A 12,655-nucleotide genomic window follows, 5' to 3' on the forward strand; every position below is an offset into this window, starting at 1 on the left:
CAGGAATCTCTCCAGCCCTTTGACTGTTGGGCTTTTTACAAAGCCAGAGCCAGTCTAAAATAAATCACTGGGCATATGCTGATGACAGAAAATGACCATCGAGTTACCTTCCCATTTATCCTTTATTGTTATATTTAGAAAGTGAACTTCCCTTGACCTTGACATAGCTGCCCTATATTTTTTTGGTCCTTGGTTATATTTTGCTGTGTAAATATTCTATAAAGTTGTTTCCCTAGTGGCCATCTACACTAGCTAGAGGGTAAATTCCTGAGGGGCATAGACGGACAGCAAATTTACTCAGAGTAGAATGAATACAGTAAATACAGTTTGTCAAATTAAGCCAGTGTAATAAATTCATAATTAAGACAACCAGCAGATTTTACTGCATCAGAAAATGTTGTCAGATGAAGTTCTTTATGAACAAATATGGTGTGAAATGAAAAGTAACTCTTTCAGACAACTGGAATGTTTATGTCTGAGATTTACTAGGCTTTGGGGGAAGGTGACATGTAGACCGAGGTTTTCAAGAGGTCCAGTCAGTCATGTGGGCTCTAAGTTGTGAGACCTTCTTTCTACCCGAGTGTACTGAGTAAAGAAAAAAATTACCTAAAAAATTATGTTGACTGGCTCTGACTCAGCAAACATGTTCTTGGACCTGTGCAAACACACAAAGCTTTGCTAACCATGTATGATTAAGGATTAACTTCCTTTGACCTGCCCATGTAATTTTCCTGACCCTCACGTGGACAGAGAGAAAGGCCTTGGTTCTCTCTATATATCATTTATAGCAGAACTGAACAGAATTGAAACAATTCTAGAGGCTGAAACTCTGGTCTCAGAACGTGAGGACATGCTTAGCTGCATTTGAAGCTTACACTAAGGACGAAGGGCCATGGTGGTTGTAAAAGGATGAGTCTTTCCTCCAGACTGTAGGGATTTTAATATTACAGTAGTGGGAAAGAGCTGTCAAATGTGAACTCTGTTCCCAGAAATTAATGGCTTCCAAATGTGGTAGATCAGGCTTTTAGTTATCTCATAGGTAGTGTCTTATAAGAGATGACACAAGATACAGGTTTGTTCATAGGACATCTGAATTAAATAGTCATACTGAAGAGATCATTTTCTCTCTTTCTTTTCTTCCTATTCTTGGTTATGATCTATTTCATTACCCAGATCTTCAAGTTTATATAATGGTAGCCAACCATGATACAACCTAAGAATATAGTTGTCAAGAAAGAAGGTCTCACCTGTTTTCATTCCCCATTAGAGGCCACTTCCTATGTTAGAATACATTAAAAAATTGACAATGGATGCTTTACACAACACATTTTATAAACTAACTATAATAATTATGTTTTAAATGTTTTTAGAAGGAGTGTTGGCTTTGCACTACTCTGGTTATCTTGGTTATAAAAACATTGACTTTACTTAGAGGTTATGAACTTTCAAATATTTTAAAATGGTATCAAACAATTGACTTATTCAGTTTCAAACAATTACCACAGGCTTTCATTCCCCACGTTCCAGGCAACCACTTTTGAGTGGCCCATTTATTTCTGGCTACTCTGGTATTTTCCTTCTCTATTCTTCACTTCTCTTTGTGTTTGCATTCACCCACAGGAAACTGAGTAATCTATACACATGCTCTCTTCCCTTCATCCACCGATCCAAGGGATAGGAGCTGCATTGCTAATTTTCTAACAAGGAAAATATAAAGTGTTGATTCTAGAATGAGAATGAAAGAGTCTGTGGTAAGTGGTAGTTTAAGCTATACTTTGTTTTTTTTGGGAGACAGCAGGCTCACCATGCATAGGATTACAGAAAACAAAACAAAGTACAACACAGCACATTGGTCATTCATTTAACCCTGTGCGTTAGAACAAAACCCAGAACAGTTAAGAATCTAAAGCCAGTCTTCAAGAGTTTCTAAACATTTTGCATCTGCCTCTTTGCCAATAATAATATAGCGAACTAATGAACTTTTGTTCTTTGCAAACCTTATATGTCATACACAGCACACAGTATGGGACAGGGAAGTACAATGGTCCTCGTTCCTCAGGACAGGTCATGCAGGAAATGCTAGAAAGAGGTTTCCATGCATCCTCAAATCAAGTGACAGCCTGTTTACTTTTCAAACCACTAGGGCATATGCTTATTTAACTTTTCTTTTCTTATCTTATAAGAATCTCTTAATTCAAAGTCAATCACTTTGCCATCTGAGCCTATGGTGAAAAGTAGAAAATATAATTCCTGCTATGCGGCTCTGTTGTCCTCCAAGAGATTAAGTGAATTATAAGTATGTTTGTCGGAGGTATTTACAGATCTTGACTCCGCATTGAATTAGACATTCTTTTTTTTACAATTTTATTGAGATATAATTGACATATAACATTAAATTAGTCTAAGGTATACAGCATAATGATTTGATATATGTATATATTACAAAATGATTACCCCAATAAGTTTAGTTAACATTCATTACTTCATATAGTTACACTTTTTTCTTGTGATGAGAACTTTCAAGATTGTCTCTCTTAGCCACTTTCCAATATACAGTATAGTATCATTAACTATAGTCACCGTGCTGTAAATTATGCCCCCAGAACTTATTTATCTCATAACTGGAAGTTTGTACCTTTGACCTTTCACCCACTTTTGCCATCCCCAAACCCCCAAATCGGATTTTTTTTTGCCTTAAGCTCAATGAACAAAAAACACAGGATAAAGAATTTATAGAATAAAGAAAAAGAAAAAGAAATAAATGCAGCTATTAGTTAAGTTCAAAGAAGTTAATTCCCTTTTGACATTATGAATGTTCAAATTCAAGACCCTCATTGTTTAGGTCAAGAGGTATGACACATTGAAAAAAAATGTATATATTTCAATATAGTATATATATATATTTTTCACAGTAATAATGTGATCCTACAAGTTTCGGTTAGTAGAATCAAATACATTAAAGAGATTGTCTCTTTGCTGTAAAATCTGTCCAAAGTATATCGTTGAAATCTCAAGAGAGAATTGGCTCTAAAACCTTGTAACATAATCTTGCAAACAGATCATTCAGAGTGCTGCAATATGGTGCTTCAAGGATTTGAACTCTTGGTGGCCAATCTATCACCAATCATGTGTAATTAGCAAAGAAAGAAAAATAAAGCACTACAAAATTGAATGGATATTTTAAAAAATGATGCCTATTTTGTCTGAGAAGTTTTCTAATGTTAATATTTTTGGTAGTGATATTATAACAGTAAGGAGATTATATATCATTTTGTTGAAAGGCAGAGTCCCTAAATTCAAATAGTAATCTTTCAAACGTCTACTTTCTTATCAAAATGGGTTGTCAGAAAATCTTTTGGATTCATAATTCTCAATGTAATGGAAAAGGCCCGTTATAATCCAGGGAAAGGGTCATATAAAAAAAAGTGTATGAATCACTTCCTTAAGAAAGAGAGAAGGGGCAGAGTTTAATTTTGCCTTGGGAAGGAGAATTGTGGGCAAACTCTAGCTTTGTTATCTTTGCAGTGGCCTAAGTGCTGTGGAAGAAAGAAAGATGAAAAATTTCCCAAGTATTTCATGAAAATGCACTAAATACTGATAAGAGATCCTATCTCAATTTAATTAAATACAATCTTGAGTGACACAACAGCACACCAGGCTTTGTGGCAGTGTGGAAGTACAAAAAGAGGCTCAACACTTAAGGAACTTACAATCTTATCACACACACAAACATATTAAAAATATGTTCCACAGCCAAGGATAATGACACAAACCCCATTTGTATTCAATAGATACTGGATTCTGCTCTTTACAATGTTCAAGTTATTCTCTGTGAATTGCAGTGAGAGCCACTTAATTTCCTTCCTGTGATATCTGAATCTCCTAGGCTAACTCTGAGGGCCAAACATTCAGTCCTCTTTATTTTTTCCAACTAAAAAGCTGTCACTTTAATTGGAAAATATTTAACATCTACTATAAGCTTCTGAGCACTGAGATTGATTTTTAACCTTTTCTGACTCCTATTGAATACCCTGTATATTGGCTAGTGCACAAAATACTCAGTAAACTTCTGTAAGAGAAAATAAAGTTTACATAAAAAAAAGAAGGAAAGAGAACATTTTAGTATCTTGAACACACACACACACACACACACACTCACACACACACGCACATGCACTGCGGTGGTTAAATGTACAAGTTAAAAATTTGAGACCTGCGTTAAAAATCCCAGCTCTACCTCTTACTACCTGTGTGATCCTGGGCAAGTTACTTAATCTACACGGACCTTCGTTTCTTCATTTGCAAAATGGCAGATATACGAGTGAATATTTGATGAAATTTTGTATAGATTAGATTTAATAATGTAAAGTGCCCAGCATAAATTCTTGCACATAAATGCTCAATAATTATTAACTACATTATTATTTGCCACCCGCCTATGTTTAAAAAGATTTGAGGCAACTAACACTAAGCAACAGATAGAATAAAACCAAGATAAAAAGATAAGGACCAAGCTGTAGTGTTGATATATTTTTTCCAATTCTTTGATTAAATAAGTGAAATTGATCTGTAGGTCTTAAAAACATGCCTCAAACCAGATAGTATTTTGTGGAAGAAGGTAGGTTTTTGCTGCATATGTAAGAATTGTGCTAAAATATATCCTTTACTAAATTACTTGGGGTGACAAAATTCTAAAATTGAGAATGAAAAAACTCAAAACATTAGTGCAATAAGTTTAGAAAGACTGCCTTCCCATTCTTAACTAATAGCTAAAGAATCTGAAAGTGGTTGATTTAGGTTTTTATCAAGTCACAGGAAACGACATTCTCTAGGAATCCAGACACATGGTTCTAAAACCTGCTGGTTTGGTAACTGACAAATTTTTAAGTTATTTTGGTGAATCAAGAAACTTCTTGAAAGGTGCTCAGCTCAGTAGAATTATGCGCCCCTCTACCCAACTTCTTACCACCAAAACCTGTTCAAAGGTTCTAAAACCTTCTGTATTTTAAAATATACTTTAGAAGACTGGCCCATTAATCTCTGGGTTAGCTATGCTACAAAATAACATCAGCCATTTCTAGGTTAAAGTGTTTTTAACTGTGAGGCAATGCTACTTTCCCCATCTACATCTCTTCCAAGGTCATAAAATGTGGCAGGACAGATACCTTCCATGCAAGGTATGATCCAGCCATTGCCTGTGCGTTTTCCAATACAGAGAGTAGTATCTATAGCTTCAGTGCCTCTTTTTTAGTTCCCGATTCTTTCTGGTTTATGCTTTAGTCACTACTCCAGACATGGGACCTGGTGATCTGGTTGGTTTTTTGAGCTCTTATAATAATCGTTATTTCTGTTGGGCTCCAGACCTGAAATCCAGTGTTCCCTTGGGATCCCACTATGTGTCCATGTTACCTTCAAGTCCTGGCTGTCTGCCGGCTCACAGGCCTGTGTAGCTTAATTTTTTTTTTTTTTTTTTTTGCGGTATGCGGGCCTCTCACTGTCGTGGCCTCTCCCGTTGCGGAGCACAGGCTCCGGACACGCAGGCTCAGCGGGCATGGCTCGCGGGCCCAGCCGCTTCGCAGCATGTGGGATCTTCCCAGACTGGGGCACGGACCCGTGTCCCCTGCATCAGCAGGCGGACTCTCAACCACTGCGCCACCAGGGAAGCCCCTGTGTAGCTTATTTTGATCTGGCTTTTGCACTGCTCTCTAAGCACCAAAGTTGGGCCGGTAACCCTGCCCAGTGAAGGCTGGGAGGAGAGAGGTCACACCTCTTACATGGTCCTGTAGCCTGCACAGGGTCTGAGTTCCTACTGACGTCTGTAAGCTCACAAGGCAACGAAGGGATGACGGCAGCCTTCCATCCAGGTTCATTATTGTGTTCCTTAGTTTATGAATGTCTTTGCTATGCTCTGGGATTTTTGGACATCTTGGGCTGGTTCTTGTCTGAAATATGATTTAACTTATAATGCTGCCAGCCATCTCTGAACTTCTGTATTTAGCTCTGAGCCTAGTCGGTTCTCTCAGTCCAGTGTTTGGGTCATCAGCCAGTCCCCAAATTTTCTACAGGTCCTGACTTATCATGACTTTCGCTTCAATACTAAAATATGAAAATAGCCAACCATCATGTCAGTTGGAAGGAGTCAAGGAAGTGTTCTAAGAGGAGGAATCATTCATTCTGGGTGATTGTCTCCATTAGGGTTTGGGTTGGATAGGATATTGAAGTTGGTGAGGGCATTCCAAGTAGAAGAACCACATGAGGAGAGGCAGATAAATAGCTGTTTTTTAAATTTTTTATTTTTGAAGGAAGTCAAGCAAAAACTGTTGGCCTATGGGCTTCAATTTGGGTTATGGAGTTTAAAAATTTCATGGGACACTTGAATGTAAAAATAAAAAATTTCACAGTATTCATTTGAGGAAGATCCATTGAAAAATTTTAAGAGGGAAACATTTATTAATTGCCCAGGCATTTCATTAGTCCTAGAGAACAAAGAATAATAAGATGTTGTGGTATTTGCTCTCAAGGAGCTAACATTCCACTAGGGGAGGCGGATACACAAATAAGTGATTTTTTATATTCAGTTGAAGCTCTTTTATCTAATGCAATTTGGTCTAGAAATTGATTTATTAACCAAGTAAAAATGTGCTTGTAGGAGGGAATTTTAAAGTGCCTTTTAATATTTTAATTTAAAAGATAAAATTGTACATTCACTGATCTTTTGATATGTCAAAGCCTTTTCTTTTCAAGATTTTTCTTATATAAACCATATACATAATGCAAGGTATGTGGTTTAATGTTTGTATTTTTTAAAGTGGAATGAGAAACTAGACAAACATGCAAAGTAATGAGCACAGATCCTCCTGGGGTTGTATTAGTTTTGTAAATGAGTATTTGAGTTATCTTGCTAATACTTAATTCAACAGTATTATTTTTTAACAACTCAACTTTATCCAGTCTTTTAAAAGTATTCACATATGTTATCACAAAACAACTCTCTTTTCATAGAGTATTTCATTAGTTCCAACATAAAATTTAATTATGTAATTAAAATAGCAAAGACGACTGGTTTGGAAGAAATGTTATCAAGTTTTTGGAAACATACAACCCAACTGGTAGGAACAGAAGTTCGTGGTTATACTGGAGAACAGCTGAAAGCTGGGAGATTTTAGCATGCTTTGGACATCAGCCATTATATCTGACAAAGGAATGCACAATATCAATCATTTAGCTTAGGTATATTATTGGAGTTTCATTGAGAAAACTTCCTCATTACTAAAACCAAGGTATGCATGAGACGTTATGGGCACAGAGTCTCAGAACAATTGATATTAGATTACGTAGGGCTCAGGTCAGAACCTTGGGAGGCATCAACTATGGGATGAGAGAGACTTAAAAAACTATGTGTAAACAACAACAAACTTAATGAAACGTGGAATTATAATAGCTTTAGTAGAATTGGTCTTGCTTAGTTAGGATGGGAGAGGAAATAGTGGGGAGTACAAGAGAACCCTGGAAAACTGAAATGGAGGTAGGAGAGGCAGAAATAAAGGGGGGATAGGGAGCCACTGAAAACAAATTTCTCTTATTCTACAGTTACTCCCAGGATCAATCCTTCTCCAAAATGCAGAACAATATAAAGAACTGATGTAAAAATAAATATTTTAATTCAATGTTTTGGTAATAATCCTAAGTTATTTATTAACAAACATGGAAAGAAGAGAGAAGAAGGAGATTGGTTATAAGAACACGTTTTTCAAGCAAGTAATAAAATAAGAAAGTTTTTATAATTAAAATGAGGGTGGTACTAATAAAAATTGTATGTGTAAAATGTAATTTTTATGTGTAGCACATAGTAGAAAATTTAGAAAACACTGAGATAGTAGAAAAAAATGCATACATATATCAGCAAATAAAAGCTAATAGTCACCTACAATTCTTCTACCCAGAGATAACCTATGTTAAATTTTGTTTCATATCTCTTTTTAATATTATGTACACACACACACACACACACACACATATAAATGGGAGCATACTAAGCCTTTTTTTTCCATTTAACAATTTACTGTGGCCATTTTTCAGGACAACATGAAAAATTTCTTTGTGGCATTGGCTATGCTTGTGAGTACAATGCTGAATTTTAGTGTTGAGAGCAACTGTTCTCATTTGTCATTTTAATATCATAGCAGTTGCTGTGGGTTTCTGGAAGCTATTTTGTTATGAGACTTCTTTTATTTATATCAGCAATGGGTACAGAATTTTATCAATTTTTTTTCAGCATCTATAGAACAGACCATTCATATTATCTCTTTTAACTGATTGATACAATGAAATATATGGATGGAATCACCCTCCCTTTCTTTCTTTCTTCCTTCTCTCCTTCTTTCCTTCCTTCCTTCTAAGTTAAATCATTTCTATTTGAAATATTGTTTTTATTTTTTCTGAGTAATAAACATATGTAGTTTAAACAGTCACATAACTTTACAAGACTGATATTGAAAAATAGTTCCCCAAGCCCCAAATTTCCTATTCCTGTGTTCTCTTTCACAAACTTTCTGGCTATTTCTTTTGGCATTTAATTTCTTGTATTTTATAGTGCTGTTTCTTTTTCTTTTTTTTTTGCGTTACGCGGGCCTCTCACTGTTGTGGCCTCTCCCATTGCGGAGCACAGGCTCCAGACGCGCAGGCTCAGTGGCCATGGCTCACAGGCCCAGCCGCTCCATTGCATGTGAGATCTTCCCGGACCGGGGCACGAACACGCGTCCCCCGCTGCGCCACCAGGGAAGCCCTGTAAATGTTTTAATATACTGTTATACTTGATTGCTGGTTTGACATAGACTGATAGTTTGGTTGAGAACAGAATTTTAGGTTTAATAAAAGTTTGTTTCAGAAATATGAAGGCATTGTTTCATCATCTTCTAGCTTCAAATGTGGTTGTAGTGTTGTCTGGTAATACTCTGATCGCAGAAACTTTTTTCAAAATTTATTTATAGTATTTTACTTATCTCTAGTCCTCTGGATGAAATTTCAAGGAGATGCACATTAAAATGGGTATTTTAAAATTTATTTTGTTGAGACTCATTTTGCAAACTCATATTCTAAAATTTTGGAAACATTTTCTTGAAATAATTTTTGATAATGTCTTTCTCTCTTATTCCCCCCTCCCCCCAGATATATTCTCTTTCTTGAACTCAAGTTATTGGGTATTTTATCTCCTAAACCATTTTTTAAATTACCTTATTTTTCTGCTCCAATATTTCATATATTTGTCTTTTTATTATGTTTTCTGGGACCCACTTTATCTCCTTACACTTCTGTTGACTTTTTAATTTTAGCAACCTTATTTTTATTTTACAATAAAACTGTTCTTTGATTATTCCTCTTTTGTATCTTGTAATTATTCTACGGATGCAATATCTTTCCTTAAAACTCTGAGGATAATAATTTTAGGACCTTTAATGTCTTTTTTTAATCCTATCATATCTTTGTTTCCTTTGAGTTCCTTTTTGTATGTTTGGGTCTCTGTTTATTATGAAACTAGATGCTTTCCTCAAATTTCAGAAAAGCTTTAAAACTTTGTATTTAAGAAAGGCCTTGAACACGTGTGTGTGGTTAGAACCTGAGGCCTGATGGGGCCAGCTCTTGGAGACCTGGCTATTTTGTTGCAGAACCCTCCCCTTCCCTCTACGGTCTCTTTTACACTCTTAAGTCCTTGTCATTCTCTCTTTTATGTATGTATGGATTTATACCTGAAAGAAAATCCATTTAATCTGCTTTCAGGGGGGTTGGGTACTTAAAAAATGCATTTGTTCCATTGGCCAAGTCTAACTGGAAGTAAATCAATTTAGTCAAACATATAAACCTTTTCCTTTATGGCTTCTGCCTTTGATGTGTGTGTGTGTGTGTGTGTGTGTGTGTGTGTGTGTGTGTGTGTGTGTGTGTGTGTGTGTGTGTGTGATGTTTAGATGCTCATTTATTTTACTTCATTTTTTACTAGATTATCACTCTATTATGAAAGAATATAACTCAGGAACAGCCAGATAAACTGTCCTTCCACAGTTTCCCCACTCTCAGCCAATCCATTAGCATGTCTTGCCAGTTTTCACTCCAAAATAGATCCCAATTCTTCCAAAACTTTCCATCTCCATGTCTTTGCCCAAGCCACCATCTTCTTTTGCCAGAATTACTGCTACAACCTCCTAAATAAACTTCTTGCTATGTATTTGGCCCACGTGAATCCAATAGTGTGAGTCAAACTATGTTTCTTACTCTTAACTGTTCAATACTTTTCCTTGGCACCTAGAATGAAATCCAGCTTCCTTCACAATGCCTAAAGGGCACCACATAACCTGGCCCCTGCCTGCTCTTTCACTGGTCACAAGTTAGATGTTCATTTATTTTATTTATTTATTTAAAAAAAATTGTTTTAAACGTATTTATTTTTGGCTGTGCTGGGTCTTCGTTGCTGCACGTGGGCTTTCTCTAGTTTTGGCGAGCAGGGGCTACTCTTCCTTGCGGTGTGCGGGCTTCTCATTGCGGTGGCTTCTCTTGTTGCGGAGCACGGGCTCTAGGCACGCGAGCTTCAGTAGTTGTGGCTCGTGGGCTCTACAGTGTAGGCTCAGTAGTTGTGGCACACGGGCTTAGTTGCTCCACGGCACGTGGGATCTTCCCGGATCAGGGATCAAACCCGTGTCCCCTGCATTGGCAGGCAGATTCTTAATCACTGTGCCACCAGGGAAGCCCTATTTATTTTAAATTATAAATTTAGAAACATCCATGACAATTTTTTTTTTTTCCCGATACGCGGGCCTCTCACTGTTGTGGCCTCTCCTGCTGCGGAGCACAGGCTCCGGATGCGCAGGCTCAGTGGCCATGGCTCACGGGCCCAGCCGCTCCGCGGCATGTGGGATCTTCCCGGACCGGGGCACGAACCCCTGCATCGGCAGGCGGACTCTCAACCACTGCGCCACCAGGGAAGCCCCATGACAATTTTTATTACGAACTTTGTGTATTACGTTATACAGACATCTTTTAAGACTATTTTATCCATATATAGTGTGCTAAAAAGAGCATACCGTAGTTAAACCTTGCTTGTACTATGTATATAGAAATATGTTATTCAGATTTTCTCATACAACGAAATTCAGTCATGTATTTAAGATACTGTTGTACCTAAGTAAGTGATTACTAAAATATCACTAGAATGGAGGAACATAGTCTATGTACACAAAACAGTGTTAGTTTGGACTGAAATTAGAACAAAAAATAGCCAAACATGAACATTAGACTTTTTCATGTGACACCAGATTCTACCATAAACATGACATTTGCAAAGGCTTTTTCATTTGGAAAATGAGATTAGTTAAAAAGAGATGATAAACTCTGTTCACATGGGATCAAGTTGAGGGCTGGGGCACAGTCGCACATAGAGAAAGAAGAAAGAGAGATAGAGTTAACAATTATTTAACTTAGCTGAATCCATGTAAATACATGTTTCCCCTAACAGGATAAGTCCAAGAAAAGGAGTGGGGGCCACTGGTTATACAGATCATGGTGTGAAGGGCACCCCTGAGAACTGGGCAACAAGATAGGCCTGACTGAGCCTCAGCAGATGCCCTAGGCGGAGGACCAGGGTGGGTAGTAGTGCTTCTGCATTCTTCATTTATCTTGACTTTCTCAGAGGAGTGTACATCAAGAGACATAATGAAGGGAAAGCTGTAAAAATGGGTTATCAAATTCTTAAAATAGAGTGATCATGTAATTCTTGTTTCCGACTTCTGAAAATGAGAAGGGACACTATCAACAGTTAGTGCCCCCACACAGGGGCAATGGACTTAAACCAATCAGGACTGTTCCAGAAGCCAGATGTATGTTCACCCTAATTAAAATCCTCTGTAGCAAGAGGTCTTAACCAATCTTGACAGGAGGAAGAGTTTCAAAAATAAATATGATTGATTGACAATGAATTTACTTAGCACTTTCATCTCTGGAGTAGTTTTCTATGGAAATTTATGGCTTTATATTAATTATCTAGTTAGCAATCAGAATATTTGTAAAAAAAATACCTTGACAATGATTTTATTTACCATATATATTTCTTCCATATTCCCTAGAAGAAAATATTTAACAAATATCCAGGGATTTCTAAGAGAAAAACCCAAATCATAAATTTCTGGGAACTTATTTATTTTTCTTCTTGGTTATCAGAATATCAATGTTAGAAAATAGGTTTTGTAAGAAAAACATTGCCCTACAAACACTACTGGTAGTATGACTGTTATAAAAGTGTAAAACACCTTTCATAAAATAAAGACAACTGAAAAGTTGTTAGTTGCTAACAAAAGGCTCAGGACATGTTACAAAAGGAACATGGATAATGCAGTAAGATCTCGTTTCTCCTTACAATGTATCCATATCCTCAATATTCTTTCCAGTGAAACAAACCAGTACTCAGAATTCTAAAATGATTTGTTTAGAATTTTACCTAGTACATCATTTACAATGATATGCTGGAATGTATAAGCCCAACTCTCCAGGTATTTAGTATAAACATCCCAACTAGCTGCTCAAATTCCTTCCATGATTCGGGTTATAAGCTGACAATGATACATTCAGATTGGAATGAAGCTGTAAGTTTCTATGGCAGGTTTCATAAGAG

The 12,655-nt window shown here is 36.7% G+C and overlaps 1 protein-coding gene across 1 annotated transcript in view; it reads right to left on the reverse strand.

Moving 5' to 3' along the window:
* KLF12 (KLF transcription factor 12) overlaps positions 1-12,655 on the reverse strand; it is a 580,319-nt gene that overhangs the window by 528,532 nt on the left and 39,132 nt on the right. The gene's annotated exons all lie outside the window — the stretch shown is intronic.

The sequence above is a fragment of the Globicephala melas genome, chromosome 18 (assembly GCF_963455315.2).
Source record: "Globicephala melas chromosome 18, mGloMel1.2, whole genome shotgun sequence".
NCBI lineage: Eukaryota > Metazoa > Chordata > Mammalia > Artiodactyla > Delphinidae > Globicephala > Globicephala melas.